Source organism: Sciurus vulgaris (genome assembly GCF_902686455.1).
Source record: "Sciurus vulgaris genome assembly, chromosome: 4".
NCBI lineage: Eukaryota > Metazoa > Chordata > Mammalia > Rodentia > Sciuridae > Sciurus > Sciurus vulgaris.
This window is the reverse complement of record NC_136464.1, coordinates 167,779,619-167,801,655: the sequence shown is the minus strand read 5'-3', so window position 1 is coordinate 167,801,655 and position 22,037 is coordinate 167,779,619.

The following is a 22,037-nucleotide window of genomic DNA, read 5'->3' as shown; positions in this document are numbered from 1 at the left end:
GTCAAATATAGGTCAAGGAGAAGTTAGACTTTAAATAATATTTCCACGTCTAAGCTATGTTCTGAAGGTGTCGGGTCAAAATAAATTCATTATAAAAATATTTGTTTAATGTTACTTAGGTTAGCAGAAATATGTTAGTTAATAAAGATAAGATATTACCAGATGGCGCCTGTTGGCTAAATGCCCAAATCCTTCTTCTGTTATCTATGCCCTTGAAACTTCCTCCTTTATTCTTAGTAAGTTTGTAAAGGGTATAAAAATTGCTGGTGAATTCAATAAACTTGTCAGCAACCTAACACTGACCTGAGTCTGTGTGGTTGCTGTCCATCGCCGACGCTGCGCCGTCTAATCACTTGGGGCTTTTGTATTTCAGGCCATCAAGGACCCCTGGACTCTGCTGCTTGGGCTGGTCCCCGGCAAGAGAGGGTCTCACTAATTTCCTTAGGGTATTGCTAAGTTAATGATGCTGGCTTTGAACTTGTAGTCTTCCTGACTCAATCCCCTGAGGTGCTGGGGGCTACAGGTGTGTACCACCATGTCTGATTCCCTCAATAGCATTAACCACCTTAAACTTGAGTGTGTGGATGTGACAGAGGATAAGTTAGCCATTTTTTATGATAGGACATCCTTAAAAGACCATCTCTAGATTGATCAAACCTTAAAACTTTGCCTAGTGGCAGTGAAACAAAGAAATAAGAAGGACAAGGATTAGTCCAAAGCCTTGTATCATACAGTGTCAGGTCCATGATAGCCCTGTGTCAGAGTCCTGGTACTGACGTTAACCAGGTATGTGATCTTGAAGCCTTTCCTCCCTAGACCTTGGTTATATAATATGAGTAATAATAGTATCTACTTCAGAGGATTTTTGTGGTGATTAAATAAGATAGAACATGTGAAATGTTTAAATTAGTATCTGACTCAATAAACACCCAGCATCTTCTATCTTACTGCACAGTAACCATAAATATTATTTTAAAAGTTTCACATTACCTTAAGTGAATATAATTTGCTTAATTATCCCTTTATTTTTAATTTCCAAAATGTTTGTTATTCTATGTAACTCTTTGATGAATAGTCATTTATATTTTCTATCATTTGATTATTCCTATGCAAACACAAAATCTCTTAAATCTCAGCTTGTCTATCACCTTCTAGGAAGTGCAGGTGGGTATGCATGTGTTCTCTCTCTTTCCCCCTTTCATTTCTTCTTTAGGTTCACAGCTCTGGGCTCTACACAATTGGGTATGGCATGCCATCAACATGTCAGTGTATTGCTTTCTTATTTATTCAAATATACTTTTTAACTTTCATCTGCTTCTTCCTGGTAACACAGTATTTAATGTGGTACTAGATAAATACATCTATTTTAATATAAGATATTCTTTGTACTTGTTGCATATGTTTTGTGCTATGAATCTTTTTCTATAATTCTTTTATTGAATACTGTTTTTAGGAATTAGGTAGATTGCTATTATTACCTTCCATCTTTTTCATGGCTTCTGATTGCCTCATGTTCCATTATTTAGAGCTTCCGGTCTGGAACTGTCCATTCCTCCAGTTACAGACACCTGGATTGCTTCCAATTCCACACCTCCAAAATACCGCTTTGATAAAAAACCATTGAAGGTGTTTTCTGGGAGTACCGAGTAATAGGATTCCTGGGTTCTAGTGTTTACACACTAATATCACTAAGTTCTTGCATATACATTATTCTCAAGAGTGGACACATTATTTTGCTTAATGACCAACATGGTAGAAGGATTTTTGTTTGTGTTTCTCCTTAGCAACACCCTATGCAAGTTTCTAAACACAGCAAAATGGAAAAATGAGAAGTCGATAGTTTTACTTTCCATTTTCTCTAATTACTTGAGAAGTTGGGAATCCCTTCGATATTTTCCTCTCCATTTAGGCTTTAATTACTGTGGATCTGTTATCTATTATATTGTGTTCCTTACTTCTTCCTGTTGATGGTAGGGCACCCTGATGTTTTAAATATCAGATCATTACTAATTTTAGATGTTACAAATCCTTTCTCTCATCACCCTTTTTGAATTTTATAGAATACTGGATTGCAAATAGAACTCTAATAAAATTAACTACATTAATTTTTGCTTTGATTTTATATCTTTGAGGAATCATTTTTTAAAAATCCCTGGTCTCTCCAGTTACATATTTGACTTTGATTTGTCTATTTTCTTTGTGGTTTCAGCTTTTATTTTTATGGCATGAATTTGTATTGTGTTTTATCTCTTTATTTTTAGGCTGTATTAAAAATCAGACATTTTCTTCCTTGTGTGAAGCCAGTTTTCTCAGCACTATCCATTAGTTCATCTGTACTTCGTGCTGACTAATGATCTCACACGAGTTTCCATGCATTGTTTTTGTTCCAGGATTTCTCTCTGGCTTCATTATCTGTTAGTGTTTTCAAGTGTTTATATAAGGCTGTTTTTATTCTGCAGTCTTGCACCATATCATCATATCTGGAAGGACAATCCTTCTGTTTGTTCTTCTCTGGTCATTGGTATAAAGTTACACTTTTTAAAAACTTTACAGTCAGTTTGCCAAGATCTCTGATAATTTGCTAAAATTTGGAGTAGAGTTGACCAAATTCATAAATTAAAAGAGACAAAATTAACGCCTTAAAGTTAGTACTATCATTACACATTTCTCTGTTCCTTTGAGTTTTTTTATTGAAGTCTTCAATATTTTTCAACAAGTCTGTTTCTTTTACTTTCAGTTAAATTATAGATACAACATAGAGTAGAAATTCAGATAAGGAAGTATAAAATTTAATTTTCTAATATTAATGGTGTATAAACACCATGCTCATATAATTTCTACTGGTAGCAAGTAGCAAGTTTTCAGAACCAATCAACAACATATAATCAGTTTTGCCAAATTGAAATGTTTGATCTGTTGAATTTCATGGAAATTATAGTGGTGGGGTGAATATAAATATATGTATTTATAGTTAATAGGATAAGCTTAACTATACTATACATATCCAGTATAGAATTATCATCAAAAGCAAACCAAAAGAAAAAAATGAAAGAAAGGTTTCAAGACTGCTGCTGTGGTAAATGTGAAATAATTTTGCATTAGGTTCACTGAAAGCTGTAGAGAATGCCCTTCCAGAATACCTGCTTGCAGAGTGGTCAGCTGGAGTGTCATCCACCAGATCCCTTATCTCACAGATTGAGACTTCGGAGGCATTAACTTCCTCCTAGGCTGCTGTTATGTTTAGATCCTTAGGTCAGAGAGCAGAAGGTGGGTTGAGCATTTGAGCTAGGATGGGGGAAGGAGAAAGCAATCTGAGCCTGAAGGAACTGTCCAGCACCTGCTACTGATATCAGAAGTGGGTTGAGTGGATGCAATGCTGGACACCAAACAGCATTGCTTCTGTCTCCTTTCCATCCTACTCAAAACTGTTCATATCCACTTTGGTCTGTTTGTCACCAAGGTTTTAAAGGTACAGTCATTCGTAATAAGTATTAAGGACAAAATGTAGACCAAATGTAGCTGCAATCAATTCTTTTGCATTTGACCTAAGACCACAATTTCTGTAGATCACCCTTTTATTCAACTACCCATTCTAGACTTCTCTTAGCCTTCACTGCCATCTCTGATGTTCTAGGTATCTTTCCATATTGGGTTTGTCATCACTTTCAACCATAAAAATTCTGAATTATTTATCTTGCCAGATCAAGTTGCTGCAATTGACTTTTTTGGCACTATGACCAATCACAGAAGCACCAGGAGATATTCCTGAATGTCTTTATAAAACATGAATACAAAATTTACAAAGCAACATAAAACATCTATATTACTAATAGATAATCAGTGTTGAAACCAGGTATACTTAATATACTATTTTTTTAACATAATTCTCCGTGGGACACATGAATTGTGACAATTTTTGTGTAATGAACTTTGCCTAGAAAACAGTATATTTAATGCTTCTTATCATGATATTATTTATAACAACTACAATTTGCTCAGATATTTTTTACTTTTCAAATTTTTATTACTACAATAAATATTATGAAGAATATTGTGACTAAGAAATAGTCATATGTATTTCCTTAGGATAAACATAAACATTTTCTTGTGGAAATGCTAGACCAAAGAGAATGGAAAATTATCTGGTTTCTCATGCACATTTCCTGTCCATTGAAAATATGTACCTTTCCAAATTGAAATATGTCCTATAAAAAAAAAAAAACTAATTAAAGTTGAATAACCAAGGTAAATAAAAGTGGCACATACTATGAAAAATAATTTTAATGAGTTAATTTCCTCATGGAAATTATATATATGTGATGTTATATATTGCTATGTATTTATGAACATATTATATATTTATACATGTATGGTATTTAATACAAACAAATGCAAATGAGGAGAGATAGAGAGAAATATTTAATATTTTTCATTTGGCAATAGTAGTTGCATTCAGAAATAAGTTCTGAAAATTGGTGAGATTATATGCATGTCTGACCTTAAAGCTATATCAACATGAGTCTGTATTGATGAGCATCACTGCATTAACTTGGCTTGAAAGCTTTATTTTACTTCTTTATTATGCCCCAAGTATTTTCATGTAAAGGAACATTAGCTAGAATGAACTTAAGAGGAATTTTACAAAAGATTCTTGTATTAAATTTCCAAATCTACAGGTTATCTCTTTTCTCTTAAATTCATATCTATTTTATTATTGAAGCAAATGTTATTTAAATAAAAAAAAAGAAAGTGGAAGTCTTGTAGAAGAGTGAAAACTTCAGTCTGCACCTTCTAATTCTCTTTCCAAGATTATGCATGTTAAATATACAGATAAAGCAAAAGAAAAAAAAATCAATGACTCGCAAGTTTCCAAATATTTATTTCTGTTTATTGATTTTTTTCCATTTTTGTAAGAACACTTTGGAATTTCAGAGGCATGAAGGCACACAATTAATTTGACAGTTTTAACTTCCATCTAAATTCTAAGGCTACTTTGCAAAACATTCCCTTTACATATTTTTTCAGCAAGTAGTAATTTAAGATCAATCCCTGTAAGAATTTTCAAAAATCTGTAAGTATCTCTTTTTGTGTCACTGATTATATCATATGTATTGTCCTTTTACAGTATAAAGATTTTTCAAAAATGGCTTCCTGTATTACTTGAAAATTGTTATAGCCAAGGATAAACAAATATTAATTGACATGAGTATTTTTATAAAGTTGGATCAATATAGAAATCAGATCTTAGCTAAAAGTGTTCAGGTCATTGTTGAATCTCAGTTGGGACACAGCTATTATAAAATGTTTGACAAAACAATGCTGGAGACATTGTAAGGGCCATAAAAATTACTTCCAGTAGATTTTACAAATTTTAAATGTATTTTGTTTTTGTCATCAGATATTTTATATTTACTATCCCAGCTTAAAATCTGGGGCTAATTTATTTCTGCTTTATAGTTGTTATAAGCTTGATTTTATTGCAGTTCTATAAAAAAAATCAAAATTCAGACAAACTATTAAGTAATTAATACCTAATAAAAATGAAATTTATCAGCTAATATTGCTTTTATGTAAGTCAATAGAGTCAATTTTATATACAATTAGAAGCAGTTTCAAAAACTGAAGTACTCAGGAACAAGGGAAGGATTTCCACTTTTACCATGCCTGTTCAACATAGTACTTGAGATTTTAGTCAAAGTAATTAGGCAAAGGAGATAAAAGGGATACAGATAGGAAATAAAGAAGTCAAAATATCTCTCTCTGAACATAATATGATCCTGTACTTAGAAGGCCCTAAAGACTCCAGCATAAGACTTCCAGATCTAATAAATTAATTCAGAAAAGTAATAGGACACAAATTCAGTATTCTAAGATCAATAGCATTTCTGTACACAAAATGAACCTACAGAGAAAGAAACCAGGAAAACAATTACATTTATAATATCAGCAAATAAATAAATAAACCACCCAAATGTAGGAATAAATCTAACCAAAAATGTTAAAGACCTCCAAAAAAAATTATAAACACTGACAGAAAAGTAGAAGAAGACACTAGAAGATTTCAAATTATACAACAAAAACAGCATGGTACTGGCATAAAAACAGACACATAGACCAATGGAGTAGAATAAAAAATTCAGAGAAAGACCATCTAGGTACAGTCTTCTGATTCTTGGTAAAGAGGTAAAAATCACAAGATGGGAAAAATCCTTTCAATAACGGTGCTGGGAAAACTGAATATTCATATGTAGAAGAATGGAACTAGATTCCTATCTCTCATTCTGCACGAAGTAATCTCAAAATGAATCAAATATCAAGACATAAGATCAGAAATTTTGGATTTTCTAGAAGAAATCATTGGGTCAATACTCCAACATATCAGCATGGGTAATGACTTCTTATTAGGAGTCCTACACCTGAGGAAATAGTACCAATAATCAATATATGAAATGACATCAAGTATAAAACTTCTGAACAGCAAAAGAAACAATGGTGTGAAGAGAAAAATCTACAGAATGGAAGGAAAACTTTGCCAGCTACCCTTTCCAACAAAGCATTAATACCCAGAAGATGTACAGGATTTAAAAAAACACCATGAAAAAAAAAAAAAAAAAAAAACTCCTTTCAGTAAATGGGCAAATGAACTAAACAAACACTTCCCAAAAGAAGAAGTACAAATGCTCAACAAATATATGAAGAATGTTTTTAATCGTCATGGAAATGCAAAGAAAGTACACTGAGATTCCATGCCACTCCAGTTAGGATGGCAATCATCGAAAACACACAAACTGGAAAAGGACAGCCTCTTTAACAATCAGTGCTATGAAAACTGGATATCCATAAGCAATATTCAGGGAAAGGGAACCCTTATACATGGTTGATGAAAATAAATGTGAATTAGTACAGACACTATGGAACTCAGTATGGATGGAGATTTCTCAAAAACCCCAAAAATGGAACTACCTTCTCATCCAGCTATACCACTCCACAGAATTTATCCAAAGAATAAACACACTATGGTTGAGAGATACATGCATTCCCACGTTTATAGCTGCATGATTCATCATAGACTAGTATGGAACCAGCCTAGTTTCTGCCAACAAATGGATGGATAAAGGGTTGTGGTATTTGTGCATAATGGAGTTTTACTCTGCCATAATAAATGAAATCATATCATTTGCAGCAACATGGATATAACTGGAAAACATCATGTTAGGTAAAATAAGCCAGACTGCAAAAGACAAGTGTCATGTGTTTTCTTTCATTAGGGAAGTTAGAGTGAAAAATAAAGGAAAAAAGAATAAAAAGGGATCTCTTGATGCTTGCATGTAGTACTTAAAGTTTGATCTTGGTATAATCAAGGATATTATAGCAGGGTTGTGGCATAATACTGAACAAACAGTTGCGGACTATTGAAAAAAATGGTAGAAAGGAAAATTCTTAGAATATAAGTTAATTACCCGTATTTTCAACAATTTAGCTATTTAATGAGTCCTGCATGGCTAGGATACTGTCACACTACTCATTTATTCACATGAGGTAATAAAATAATGTTCTCTGCAAACCTGTACTTAAATCAGGAGATAACCAATGCCTAAAATTAATGTCAATACCTACAATATTATAGGGATGTTGAAATTCTATTTCCCAGCAATTTTCTCTTTTCAAATATCAGTCATCATTGTTCTCTCAAAGGAGTAGTAAAAATTATGATGACTGGAATTTGAATAATTATAGTGGGCAAAATTCCTGTTACATTTATTTCAACTTACATTATTTCGGCCCTTATTTGTTTAACTACTTTGCTTTTTACCAGATAGTTAAAGTACACTATCTGCTCTTGAAGTGAGGGAAAGAGATGTGTTTATTTCTACATTAGTATGTTGCATTTTCATAAATGTCACAATACTAGCAAAAAAAATGGAATTGTTTTAAGGAATTATTAATAGAATAAGTTAATTTTAAGTTAGTCCTTAAGACTAAACAAAAGGCTAAAAATATGGAAGGACAATTTCTAAGAGGGAAAAAAGGTGCTGAAAGTCCAAATAAGAATGCAATTTAATAACAGGCCTCTCTTTATGTCACTTTAGAGTAACAACTTTTGCTTAATCTAATAGTGGAACAAGATGTAGGATTCATCTCCAGCTAGATACTATCTCCTAGAACATGGATTATTTAATGTCATAAGATAAATGGTGATGGTTTGGCTTGTTGTGGTGACTTTTCTTGCATTCATGTGTTGCATGGGTCCTGAGAGTTGGAATTCTTAGGATGCTTTCATAGAATGAGGCATGATCAAGTGCTCAGGTGGCTTCTGCCTCTTCAAACAGCATGTGGGTTCTTCAGTTTGTTTTTATTAGGTGGGTGACAGAAAAGTTTAACTCTTTTTGTTTCCAAATGTAGAGCAGAGCCTGACTAATTCAGAGACATGTTTAAATGTGATAATTTACTTGAAGAAACTTCTTGAGTTCCTTTTTATTATGCATTTTTATGTTTATTTTATACTTATTTGTTGGGCAGCATTTAGGTTGCTTGCAGTTACTCTGTATGCTAACACTAAATATCATTCCCATTTTATGCATGCTTTTCCATCTATTCGAATTTATTTTCTTAGAAAATTTCCTTAGGAAAGAAGTAGAACGGAATCAAATTGTGTGAATACTTTTAATACCCACAGTACACAGTGCCAAATTGCTTTCAAAAAAGCTGTGCTAATTTCCATTCATGGCGTAGAGGTAATTATGCCTCTTTTTTCTCTTTCTTTCTCTTAATCACAAGTGCTTTTCATGGTCCTAATCTCTTCCAAGTTCTGATATTCAGACAAAAATTTTAGAAAACTTTATACAAAACAAATAGTTTAATCATAATTCACAAATAACTTGACTGGTATAGGACAAATGTAACAGTATTATCTAGAGGGACTATAAATAAAATTAGATGTAGAGAAACTTTCTTTGAGTTTGAACAGCAACTTAACAGGTTGAGTAAATAAGAATCACCCCTCCTTTTACAAACAGGTAGGACTGCTGAATATATTGTAACAACAACAAATTAAATTCATGCTTGTGCTAGAAAGCAAGAGAGATTCCATTTTGCAGAAGCTTCTGAGCTGCTACTACGGCAGTTTTGTATGGTGAACAGGAGGAGGTATTTTACCTGGAAATGGGTGTGTGTTCATTTCCCAAGAAACAACTGGAGACAGGGACTTCAGTGTTGATAATCGATTCATGGATGTTCTTCAGAAAAAGCCTATGAAGAGCTTTTCATAGAAGTAGGATAAAAAATGAGGAAAGGGTTGGCAAGACTCATAGGGAAGATTCTGGAATATATAACATCAGAGCGATCCATCTCTTGAGGAAAGAGTTTATTTTTGTTCTCAAATATCAGTGAGACATAAACTGTGGCCTGGGAGCACAAGTAGAAAACTTCCCTGGTTAGTTTCCTTTAGCCAAACACAAGAGTGTTTTTTAAGAGGAATCTGCAAGTTATCAGCAGACAATGCTCATAGCATTTTAGTCACTGATACTTTGGCATGGCAAAGGGGATCTGTGTAGGGTTACCTGAGTGTGTACTACAAGAACATAGCGTTGAGGACATCCGTTTGGGAAGCACATTGTCTCATGAGACAAAAATAAAATATTCTATTCACCAACTTGAAGAAAGCAGTGAAGATTGTCTTTCTTATGAATTTGTTTGGGAAATAGGAAAAAAAAAGCCTTCCATGAGAAATAGAACTCTCAAGTCATCTCTTCACATGGATGTGGAAAACAAATTTAAATGTTGAACCAAAAATAAATAACATAAAACTGATGCCATTAGAAAGTCAAATGGAAAATGAATTCCCAGTATCCAAAAGGTATGACCATATGTTGGTTAGATGATGATATAAGTAAAGCTCACAATAAAAGACAAAGTCCACATCAGGAAACATCTACTCTGAGATTAGCCAAAATTAGCCAATAGAGATGGTAGCTAGGAGGGATAATATCCTAAAGACAAAAACAAACAAAACAATCTCTGAAGCGTAACGTAACATAGTGATATTATAATGACTAAAAGTATAAGTATAGAGTATTCTTCCTAGGCCCAAATTGACAGAATTTAAGGATTAGCTGTTAGCTAAAATAGTGAATAGCATGCCCACTATCATAAAGAATTATCTAAATATTTGCATTTGCACATCCCCCTATCATTTTTAAAATAACATATCTGATTAATAAACTTATCTAGAAAATGGTGAATATGTTTGTATTTAGATATGCATGTAGGTGTACATCTCTCTCTCTCTCCATATATATATGCACCACACACACATATCTTTTGGACTGATCTATCTACGTATTTATATTTGTTGTTTGACACCTGAGCAAACCTTAACCTCTTTAAAGAAAAAAATGTTTTCAAACTTTTAGAAATACATGCACAAGTTTTTATTTTGAACTGCATTCATTTAATTTTTATACTATTGTTTATATCTTGTCACTTTCACTGAATTTTACTTTTCACTTTCAAACCCAGAAAAATCTAACAACCGGAGAAACTCTGTAGTCCATGTTTTTATTCCTGTGATATCCATGGTCCTCATGGTGAAATCCATTTTCCTCATGGTGAATTGAATAATGCTTAGGGGGACAATGTTTGGGGACACTTCTGAATTATAAAGTACATACATAACTTAAATATTTTTAGAGATTTTATTTATTCTTTTAAAATATCCAGACTAATTCTCAGAAATTGCACATCTCTGAAAAGATGTGCAATTTTATGATTAGGTGAATATTCTTATGCAATTTAAGGATCAGTGATCATCCATGTGAATTTGCAGGTTGACACCATTTAGGATTGCTCGATATCCATGTATGATTAAGTAATTGATTAATTTAATTCACACAATGGCATTTGGCATTGGGAATATCTCAATTAACATGCCAGTTGCATTCCCAGTCATTATGGGGTTCAAATTCTATGGAAAAATGACAGATTAATAAATAAAAAAATTAAAATAAGGCATTCCTGGTGGTTATCAAGAGCTACTGAAAAGATCAAAGTAAATTGTAGATTCCAACAGAGGGTGGGTTAATGAGCCATTCTTATTTCATAAAAGATGGGCAAAAAAGAAGGAATTTTAGATAAATTTGAATGAAAACCAGAGTAAAGGATGTAAAGTGTCATTGAGAAGAAAGTTCTAGGAAGAAGGAGCACTTCAAATTTCTAGTATTACAGCTGTTCAAATGCCAGAATTATTTAATATTTCTAGGAACATCAAGTAGGTCAGTGTTGAATTAAATTTCAAGGAGTGGCAGATGGTCCTACACAGAGTGGGCAAGACACCAGGATCACACTGTGAATGTCCACCTCAGGTCAACTGTGCTTGCTTTCCCAGGGTCCAGAGGGCCAATGCAATCTTTCCCAAGTCAAGACTTATTAGAGAACAAGTGTGCCTGGCTCTGGGGGAAGAGTGGAAATCTGTTTCCAGTCTTGTCCTGCAAAGAAAGGAAACTGACACCTACAATTCTGGAGACTTCCCACAATTCTGGAATACCAATTAGCTAATTCAAGTTGGTTTCTTCCTTAGCTCAATTCCCCTCTTTCCCTTTCTTTGACATTTCAAGTACACTACACTGTTAATTTGTTAACTGTGTTCAGTATTGAGATTTCTTGTCTACTGTCCCTGTGCCTGTTCATTCATTTTGTGTGCATGCTTGCAAGTGTGAATGTGTTTATTCCTTTATTACCATGTTAGTAAAGTTTCAAGAGAAAGTAGTAAATGAAATGTTAAAAATATTAAATATGTGTCAATGGAATTCCTTCTCTTGATTTTCTTTACCAATATTATGTATTTTATTAATCTTTAATAATAACTAGATTTCGTTGTGTGGATCCTCCACTTGTTGCCTGGTTTTTCTAATTCATTAACTTTCAATTTTGTTTTTATTTCTATCCTTCTATTTTCATTGCCTTTACTCTATTTTTGAAATCTTAGTAACTTGAACTTTAGTCATTTTTTTTTTATTTATAAATAAAATGCTTTAAGACTGGAACTTTCTCAGTTTTTTAACATATATCTCACATTTCAATATGAATGTTTCAATTAAAGTTCACTTCTAAATATTTGTCTCCATTTAATTTCTTCTACAACCAATAAAATAGTAAAATGTGATTTAACCCAATCGTATAGTTATAAATGGACATATTCTTAAAAAAAAATCTCTAATTGCTTTTTATGTGACAACAGGTTTTTTTTATACAAGTAATGTTCACTTTTGTCAAATTGTATTTTGTGCCTTTTGACCTGGTCAATTTTGAAAATGTTCCAGATGTGTTTGGAAAAAATGTGTGTTTTTAGATGGTAAGTGTAAAATTTAGCATAGATCCAAATTTTTCATTGAATAAACTGATGTTTGTTAATTTGTCAAATTTCTAAATTATTATTATTTTAAAGCTGTATGATTCATAAGTTATAAAAAGAGGCATGTAAATATATTCAAATCTGAATTAAAAAATTATAAAATTGTTTTTGCAATTCTGACAATTACTGACCATATATTTTAAAGCCATTGTACTAAATAATAAGTGGTCATATTTTTATATCTTGAGAATTAACATTTTTTAAGATGTTCATTTTTATTCATTTATTTATATGTGGTGCTTTTAACATTACTTCATTTTTTGACCCACTATAGCATTTAACATATTAAAATTCATATTCTCTGATAAATTCTCTGATATTTCTGTCATCCTGTGCTCTCCGGGTCTTTGTAAAATTGTATATCTCACTTTTTGCTTGATTTTCTTGTCTTCCAAATAGGTCAGTGTTGTCTACTTACATCTTCTGAAATTGATGCTGTTTGACTGTTTTCCACTAAATTATTTTGTTTTCTGTTTGTTATGTCTTTTATTTGTTTCCTTTTGTTTACCTTTGTCTCATTCAGTATTTTTATTCAATTTTGTTATCTCCTTTTATTCTTTCTACTGGTATTTATGTAACTACCTCTTCCTTTCTTCCTTCCCTGCCTGACTTATTTTATTTTTCGAAGGTATTATTTTTCCTTCCTTTTAGTGATTATCCATCAGTTTGGGGGGAGGAAGGGTAGAGGGGATTGAGCACAGCTGTGCTTTACCACTCACTAAGCTACATCTCCAGTCCCTTTATCTTTCTTATAGAGATAGGGTTTTGCTAAGTTTCAGACCTTGACCTCAAACTTGAAATCCTCCTGCCTTAGCCTCCTTAATTCTTGGGATTACAGGTGTGTGCTGCTGCACCCAGTCATTCATTGCATTTTAGAATGCTCACCTGACATATTGAATTCTAAACTCATCACCATTTATATCTACTTCCCAAAATTGTTTTAAGTTCTACCATTCCTGATTCATTTTATGTGTTATTCCTGTGCAATACTTTGATTTCTTCTTCTGGTTCTTTTTTGACTTTGGTATTCAGCTCTTGAGTATCTTTTCATAAATTTAATCTCTCTTGTATATAATTTTTTTATCAGTGTTATTGTAAAGTGTACTGCTTAATTTAAATTCCAATTGTTTATTCATATTTTATAGGAATATTTATATTCAGCTTCTATTTTATAAACTTACTAAACCCATTTATTAGTTTCAATTGCTCTATTATAGATTATTTACAATTTTCCACATTAAAAAAACATACCATTTGAAATAGAAGCAATGTAAATTTATTTCTGATCTTTTACCTCTAACATTTTTTTTCTTCTGGTATTGCACTGGCTAAATATTGGAGTCAGATATTTGATGGGTGGCAACAACGGACATCTCTGGTTTGATCATAATCTTATGGGGAAACACTAATTCATACACCATTAAATGCAGTGTTAGCAATAGTTTTTGTATGTGTTTCCAAATAATTTGAGTGATTTAACCCCATTCCTAGTCATTGAATGATTCTTTCATAACTGGATATAAAATTTTGTGAAATGTATATTTTCAGCATGTAGTGACGTTATCAAGTTATTTTTCTTTTCTCTCTTTTAGTTACTTGATGTATGGGATTGCAATGAAAAAATTTTCTCCCCCATTATTGGGGATTGAACCCAGGGGCACTTAACCACTGAGTGGCATCCTCATCTCTAGCTCTTTTTATTTTTTATTTTGAGATAGGATGTCAATAAGTTGCTTGGGGCCTTGCTGGAGTTTCCGAGGCTGGCCTGGAATTTAGGATCCTCCTGCCTCAGACTTCCAAGTTGGGATTATAGGCATGCCCCACCATGCCTGGCTAGGAATTTTTAACATTGAGCCAAACTTCTACTTTTTAAATAATCTTTATTTGGTTTTGATGTATTATAGTTTTTATATATTGCTGAATATCACTTATTATTTTGATGATTTTTTTCATATTTATTCATGAGAGATAGTGTAGTATTATTTTCTTATTTTTTTTCTAGTTTTGACATCTGAATAATGCTGACTTTAGGATGAGTTAAACATTTTTCACTATTTTTCTATATTTCTAAACAGTTAATAAGAAATTGTTATTGTGTCCTGAGTTTTTGGCTTAATTCAACTGAAAGTCTTCTGAATCTGTGGTTTTCTTTAATTGAAGTCTTCAATGTTGAATTGTATTTCCTTAAGAGCTACGTAATTATTCAATTTATCAGTTCTAGAGTGTGTTAATAGTTTGTGACCTTGGGCATAAAATTGTTGGCAATCTTCCCCATCATCCTTTAAATGTCAGCCTGTCAGTGATGATGATGTCACTAGCTTTTCAGATACATTCTGTCAATGTCCTCTCCCCTTTTTCTTGATCACTACAACAAGAAGTTAATCAATCTTATAGAGCTGTGTTTTCATCAAATTTTAAATGAAATAAAATCTCTGTTTATTCATATTCTTCCAAAATAAGGCCAGATTGGCAGGTGGTTGTGGAAACCTTAGGTAGTGTTCTTGGTCTTTAATTACAAATCTGACACTTCAAAGTGTTAATATGCTACAGTGGATAATTATATCTTAAAAGAGCACTGTTTTTCCATTTTAATGCCTGATGATTTCAGCTTGTGAATGTGTGGAGTAATACTTGAAAATCCTAATGGCAGCAGAGAACTGCATTAATTCCAATGAGATCGTTTACATTCTCTAATTATTTCTGATGAGCCAAGAGGAAATGTAAAATATCTAAATTTATTACAAACAATTTAGCTTACTGATTATTGTGATTTGCATTCTATTTACATATTTGCTTCTCAGAGCTAAATTGATGCTAACAAAAACTGTACAAGAATTTCTAGTAATTAAGTTAGAAATAATTAGTCGATTTCCTATTATCCAATGTGTTACTATATATTCTCCCTTTTAGGCTGCATGAGAAAACAGGGTATGTTGTAGCTTAAAATAGCATATTCTCATCAAGTTTTTCAAAGCAGTTGATGACATGGTAAAAAAATACAAATACATAAAAGTAAACTGTGTTATTGTTCCTCAGCAGAGACCAAATGGATCTGGCCAGAAAATAACTTTTCACAGTATTAAATTTTCTTTGTACTGTACTATATACATTTTATCATCAAACACATTGTATGTTAAAAAGTAAAAAAGCCAGTTCTATGTTAAACCTGTCTTTGAAGGTTTAGAATTATATCAAAAGAGGTCTCTTCCAAAGACCAGAGGGAGCCCAGGCCAACCATTTATTCATGAAAACTCTCATCCTCAGATCTGGTGTTGGTCACAGCCTCAGACATTGTCATATAGCCTGGGCTTACTAAATATATTTTAACTTTATGGAAGGAACTATCCACCTGTGAACACTCCCCAAAAGATGATTACTGTCATAGATTTGATTTTGAGCCTTTATGTATCAAATGCATCATTCTTTATATTGAACTCAGATTTGCCCCCTCACACACTTGAAGATGGGCAAGGTTGCTATAATCCCTTTCTAAATTATGCTAAAAAATCTAATGATATTTTCCAAATAAGTTTTTCAAAGTCTTTAAATACCTAGATTTTTTCCCCAGATATAATTTTTTCTAGAACCCTCATTATCTTGAATTCTTTTAAAAAATTACAACAGCATTTGATATTATGCTACCAAATAGTTATATAAATATATGTATTTATATATATATATATATATAGCTACACATACACACACATTTTGGGATGTATATATGCTTATAAATATATATATATACAAAATATGTACACATGCGCAAAATATACATATACATATTCTGTACATATACAAAATATTTACATACAAATGTAAGTTCCTAAAACCTTCTGTGAAAGTGTAGTCTGAACATTATATGACTACACTACCAAATGAAAAGAATAGATATGACTTAAGTGACAAAAAATAACATGTTATTCAACCTATAAGTGTTTTAATTCAGTATGTACAATTTGTACCTGACCATCCAGAATCATTTAAATCTAAAAACTGTGGAAGAAGTTTTCCATAAGCTACTACTGTTAAAACAAGGTCTGTTATGGCATGAATTGTGTCCTCCAGTGTAGATGTGTGGAAGTCTGAACCCTGGTACTTGGTATTTACCCCTTTGGAAACAAGGTTTTTATAAATACAATCAAATTAATATAGAGAGATAGAGATAGAGCATGAGAGGCTAAACATTTACTGATAAGATTATTCCATTATTTAAAAATTTTCAGGTTTTTTTCTTAAATGAAGTGAACCTATTTTTTAAACCTGGAATAACTATTGGAAAAAGAAAATGCTTTAAAGCCAATTCATTTTTAATGAGCCAGACAGTGTGCTAGGGGGAAATAGCACAAGGGTTCTTGATGGTGGCAGCTCAGGGTCATTGCCTTAGGGCTGGTTCCCTCTCCACAGTGTTTACTCAGAGATGTCCTGATCTCTGCAGCCTGCTCAATCAGCAGACTCAATTACAGAGAGAAAGAAACAGAACCAAGGTTATTTATTATAACTTTAAAATCAAGAACAATTTTCTTTTCAGAGAAATATATAATTGCAACTCTGAATTCTATAACAATATGTGCATATAAGAGTTAAAAGAATTTCAGAAGTGATGAACTATATTTATTGCCAAAATATGAAGCTAATTTATATTCATTTATACTGAAAGTAGGACACACTTGACAGCTATTAATCCATACAGTAATTAACATTAGCTTTGCAAGCTGAAGATAATATAAAAAGCTTATGCTGTGATATAAAATGTTTCAATGGATCATAATTAACACACAACTTCAGTTTCTGATTAATCGTTTTTTGTAAGATTGTTTGTAGGCTATGCTTAATTAATGAAAAGGAATGTAAAATTTTAGTACTATATGTTGAAGTCTAAAAATGAATCACAATTGGACTTTGGTTTTATTCTTTATATATTCCTTAAAGTTTGGATGACTTTCATATGTAATTATTATTACTACCAAGTTGTATTTTATTGAAAATTTGAAACAATGCTTTTATTTTCTTTCTAGAATTCTAAAGAACATATAACATTGCTATAGACAAATTTATCCTCAGGCATATTTGATAATAACTAAATGTGAAGAATTTTCACATTCTGATTACTTTTTTCTCTAATTTTTTTTTGTCCTGGGAACTGAACCCAGGGTTACTCTACCATTGAGCTAAGTTCTCACATCCCCAGTTCTTTTTATTATTATTATTTTGAGAGGGGATCTCCCCCAGTTACCCAGATAGCTCTGAAATTCGCAATATTTTGACTTAGCCTTCCAGGTAGCTGGGGTACAGGTATGCACCACCACACCCTGTCTCCTCAACAGTATTTTGTTAATATTTTCTTTCAAAGTCTATGACAATATTTCAAAAAATACATTAAAAAATGTGATATTGAAAAATTATTGAATCATATAAAAAATACATTAAATCATTAATTGATTTCTCTAAATGAAAGATTCACTAACTTATTACTAAAATCTCTAGAATATTGTTATCTCCAAATATTGTTATCTCCAAAATTGCCCCTTATAAATAAATAAAATCTGATTATTTTTATATTTTTATAAAATATATTTATATTTTTAAAAATTTATAAAATTTTTTATATTTGAAATATGAATGCCAAAATTTATAAAATTTTTTATATTTGAAATGTGAATGCCAAACTTTTTTGATTGTTAAATGCTTTTGTGAAATGACTGAAATGTTGAATGTATAATATGTTTGGGGTCTCTCCAGTTCTTTTAGCTGTAGCCCCAGAGATACTGTAAGTCAAGGTCTGGCTTCCTTTATAACTTAGAACAGATGATATTTTCTATTTCATGTGAACAGATTGCATTCCTGATCTATTTAGTCACTTTTCAAAGAAGAATTCATATATTCTAAATTTTTACTGCAAAATACCTCAAAACCCTACAAAACCCTACTAAATTGGTGAGGAGTTTGAAATAAGCCTTGTTTTCATCGTTCAGTTTTTAAATCAAATTCATTTTCAAAGTTCTCAATTATCTGTTCATGACTTTCTAATATCCAAACTAGATACTGATTTATATTCCCTAATAAACACCTCAACAACACACATGCACATCTTAAAGGTCATTTAAAGCATTTTAACTTGGAGTCAAGGATCACTTCTAAATGACTTATATTTTTATCTGGATTTTGAACAGTAAACCCTAAAAACTTAATTCTTTAAAAGATAATCTGTCTTGAATGAAAAAATTAATCTGTATGTAAATAAATACATTTTTTTGTGATGGCATTATTTGTATTACTTCAGTAAGATCAGAATTTATTGACCACTTCAGTGTGAATTGGAATTCATAAATTTTCAAAGGACTGCAGAATTCTTCACTGTCAGTTATGTTTCTGGAAAGCAAACTATGAATTTTCTAATTCAAAGTTGCAACAGGAGGATGATCTAACTACATCCAGGGGACTGTATATGAACATAGTGTTTACTCTCAAGAATATGGGGACTTCAAAACAAGGCAAAAGCTCCCCTATCAGCATGTCCCCCCGAGGAAATTTTCTTCTTTTCTCATATTTCAATCATAACTTCTTTTATTTGGTTCTCTAGAAAATTTTCTCACTACTTGAAATAAAAGGCTCTTTTCAATTTTCACCACTTCCTGCTTCCTGACATTCCTTGTAGTTGCAACATGGGAGATAAGTTAAACCTGTTCTTTCTCCCTTTGATGGAAGGTTCACAAGATTTCCCAAAGGGCATGTGTGTGGATATATGTCAATGTCTGTACCAACTCCTTCTCATCAATTTCCCCTCCCATCTCCTCCTTTCCAATTGTCTATCTCTCACTCTATAGAAGAGGTATTTACCTCTGGACTATCAATCCTGTGTCTTCTTTTGTTGTATTATCATTAGTATTAATGCACCTAATAATGAAATATTTCTAAATAATTTTTATTTTAGCAGAACCCATTTTCCAACCTTGATAGGGGAACGTTCTAAAAAGAATAAGACTGAGAACTAGAAGAGAAATATTAATCATAGGGATATCTATTAACAGAAATGTTTAAACTAGAGAATGAATTCAATCTTTTTGTGACAGAAATCAAATCTGATTTGACTGATTGATTAAATAAGGAAGGGTATGATAACTGGTTTTGCCAATTGGTTTATATGGTGGATATCTAAAATATTTACTGAGCTAAACCTGAAGTTCCAAATTATTCTGGAAAATGTACTTGAAGCACATGACAAAATATATACCTTTTAATTTTAAAAATAGAGGATTTGAAACTGCATATTGAGATTTAAAGTAATTTGATTTCCCACGTTAAGCACTTTAGATTAGAAAGAAGTTTCTCTAAGTGAAAAGTGAGCATGTATAGTATACCTCCAATAAACTAAAATATGAGTGATTTTAATAAATAGGAGGAAATATTTTTACATTTATTTGCTTCATTAACATGAAAGGCACAGCAAATCAAAATTTTAGATAATAAAGCAATAAAAATTAACTTTTAAATATTAATCATTTGTATGACTCTAGCCTATAATACTAAAAGAATTCAAGTAGTTGAGAAAAACATTACTTTAAAAACTTTCCATTCTCATTTACATAAATAAGTTTTCCCAGAGCTAGAATTTTAAAAACATATGACTATAAATTTTATTATGTACTTGGATTTCATTCTAGCAATAAGTATTAAGATTTTTTTCTCATTAAGAGAAACATCTTAATAATGATCCACTAGTAAAATTTATAGCATTATATCTAGTGGGTTTTATTAATCCTATACTATTAATAATTAAAATAAAAATGCAATCCAGATAATTTATTTTCAAAGTTGGAGGCATCTAACTAACCATGGGAATAAAAATTGAATTTTGCATCTATGATGAAACATGCATGAGGGTTTTTCATTTGAGAGAGGTATTATTGTGGATCAATGAAAGATGCTGAGTTAAAATTCTGTTGGGACCAGGAATTATATATAGCTTTTAAATGAAAAAGAGATATCATAATATTATACCCATTAAAGAAGCACTTGTTAATATACAGTTATTTTTAAAGTATGATTATTATCAAATATTATTATGACATTAGTTTAGATCTTTTTTATATGTAAGCACTAACTATAATGCATGTGATACAGTAGGAAAATACTTTGCAAGTATTTAACTCATGGTTAATATTTTGAATGTCAGACTAAAGTGTTCAATAGTGTGCACAATGTTTTCAAGTCATTTTTGTCACTACCAAGCAAAATGACTTTGAGACCACTGTGGTGCTCTACCTGGGGTATCCCACCTTTCCCTACAGCTCTGATGAGATGGACAACCATGCATGGGTCTGAAGCCCCATTCTAGCCTCTGAACTGTCATGCCTTCCTCCTCCTTTGGCTTCCTTGTTCCTTTGTTTATTTTCTTCTGCTACAGCCTACCTTATGTTTAAAAAATTCAAGTGGGAAACAAGAGCCATTTTCCGACAAACCACTGTTACAGGACCTACATACAAGCTTTGTATCCCCACCACTCTAGTATAATTTCTTAATGGTAGTGTGATGCAGAATATCTAGCTCTTTCCTGGACTGAAGGTGAATTAAAAGACCACTTTTAACTTAGTTCTGGGAGAGGTCATAGGACTGTGACCAATTGTGTTCTTTCCTTTTTGTCTCTTGACTCCAAGTGAACAGGAAAGAGTTTTCTCTGTCTTCCCCTGTCTCTTTGTCTCTCCTTTTGGCTCCCCTTTATAAATGAGACTTATTATAAAGATTTCCCACAGAGCCAACACACCTTCTTATATTTACTGTTTCTTGTCAAATTCAATGCAACCTGATTAGTTATTTATTAGGCTGGGTTTCTTTAATTGCACTAACAAAATTTCATTGTAGAGAATTATTTCCTAGAGTTCTACTTTATGGTGGAAATGTGGGCTTTGTGTGTGGTTTGTTGGATTAAATTTAATTGTGATGCTGGATTCTGACCCTAGGCATTCTCTAAACTCTTTAGAAAAAAAAAATTAGTGTTAAAATAAAGGCATAAAAGCAATAATTATTTGTCCTAAATGCAGATTTGTGTCTGTAACTTTGTACTTTATTAGAAGAGATTAGCTTGCCAAGGAGACAATTCATGTGATTATTATATTTTGAATATGCTCTCCTAACTTCAGTGACTATATGCATAGGAGATGCTGTTAATGAAACAGTAACTAGGACCTTTAATATTTATAATTATTACTTATTATGTAAATTTTGAGCTAATTTAAGTACCATATTAGGATAATTTATCTTAATGGAACCACTTAATAAGTACATCTTAATTGCCCATTGGCCAGGTTTATAATTACCATTTAAGCTTTAAAGTTTGTATGATGATTTCTATCTTGATTTTGTTTCACATTAAATATAGAAGTAGAATAATGTTTTAACTTTTATTGAAATTTTAAAAAAAATGTTTACATTTTCATTTTAAAAGTTGAAATATTTAAAAGTAAGTCTACAATTTCTTGAAAATGATTATTGTCAATATGTTAAATAGTGTTTTAATTTTAGAGACTATTATATTTCCAATTTAATTGTACAGGTTAATTTTATTCAATGGAAAAGAATATCAAAATTAAGGTACGCTACTTTAGATAGCCCATGCTTCAAAGGCAAAATG